The sequence below is a fragment of the Equus caballus genome, chromosome 31, assembly GCF_041296265.1.
Source record: "Equus caballus isolate H_3958 breed thoroughbred chromosome 31, TB-T2T, whole genome shotgun sequence".
Classification (NCBI taxonomy): Eukaryota; Metazoa; Chordata; class Mammalia; order Perissodactyla; family Equidae; genus Equus; species Equus caballus.
In genome coordinates this window covers 16529895-16531542 of record NC_091714.1, presented here as the reverse complement: position 1 = coordinate 16531542, position 1648 = coordinate 16529895, and positions in this window count along the sequence as shown.

The following is a 1648-nucleotide window of genomic DNA, read 5'->3' as shown; positions in this document are numbered from 1 at the left end:
CTAAGAGGCCTCTCAAACTGAACATGGCAACACCAGAATTCTTGATTCCTTCCCTCCTGTCGGCCCTTCCCCCAGCTTTCTCCGTGTCCCCCAGTAGCACAGGCATTCCCTTTGAAAAGAATTAAAAGGGATGTGAAAACCTTTCATTGATCTTTGTGTGTAGACATCCTAAAATGTCTATTTCATCATTAGTAAAAGAATCAAAACGTGGCCTAGCCCAGAGAAAGGAGTCATTCCTAATTTTAGGAAATCCTAAGACATAGACACTTAATTGGTATGTACTGAATGAAAGAGTGAGAAGTAGGGGACTTACATAGCCACATAGGTCTTCAGGGCCTTCCTAATCTGGGTAGACATTTACCAAAATATCAGTTTACAGAGATTTAAGAACCTCTGCCAGGGCTGGCCCTGTGGCCCAGTGGTTAAGTTCTCGTGCTCCACTGCGGTGGCCCAGGGTATCGCTCGTTCAAATCCTGGGCGCCGGACATGGCACCCCTCGTCAGCCCATGTTGAGGCGGTGTCCCACATGCCGCAACTAGAAGGACCTGCAGCTAAGATATACAACTATGTACTGGGGGGTATTTGGGGAGATAAAGCAGAAATTAAAAAAAAGGATTGGCAACAGTTGTTAGCTCAGGTGCCAATCTTTAAAAAAAATAAATAAATAAAAGAACCTCTGGGCTGGCTAGACTTCTCACCTGCTGTCTGTGGAAACTTCCCTGCCTGAACGCCTAGCCCTGAACGCACATCAACAATGGGACTGTAAAACTCTCACATGGGATAGCAGCTTAAACTAAAACTAGGCCCAGCCTCCGTCAGTTTTCCCTAAATCAATTCAAAACACATAAAACGGACCACTTGTTCTGTTGCTTTTCACATGGTTTGAAAATGACATCTGATGAATTTTTGGAAAAGAGCATGGATTGCATATTGTCAGTTTCCCCTTCCCCATAAAATTGCATGAAAAAGGAAAGGTCATATGTTGAAAGATCAATTTATGGCATCTCTAAGTAAGCTTAAGGAATAAAATGGACAATATCAATGTAAGATAGATATTCTCTTCTTGCTTTTGAATTCTTCAATTACTTGCATCCTTGATATCATCTTCCTTTTCAGGACAATCCTTTTAAACAACCCAAAACAGATCTAAATATTAAAAATATTGGTGATAAGGAATGAGGCAGAGAAACCAGTAGTGGAGTGGTGTGAAGTCAGTAAGGCATGAAATCATTTATTTGCCTCAAAATAAAAACTCTCACGATATTCTAGGAGCTACGGTTCCTTTCCAAGCTACAAGAAAGGGCTGGTGGCCCAGGAGTCAGGTCCCCTTGACAATATGAGGGGGAAGAAATCAACTGCTCTCTTCACTTGGGCCAACCTGGGACTAATGAGAGGCCAGAGCAGGACTGGATATGATGAGAAAGAGCCAAGGACAAGACATAAGCAGAGGTTTTCTCAAGGCCACTGCACACAGACAGCCAGCTCTAATCTCTACTTTGCCCTTGTAGACACAGGGTGTGTGTGTGTATACATACTTTTATACTTACATACATAGTATCTATATACACATACATACATATATACAGACATACACACATAGTTTTATACTTCATAAATGTTACAAATTAAACAGAGTTTTTGAGGACAG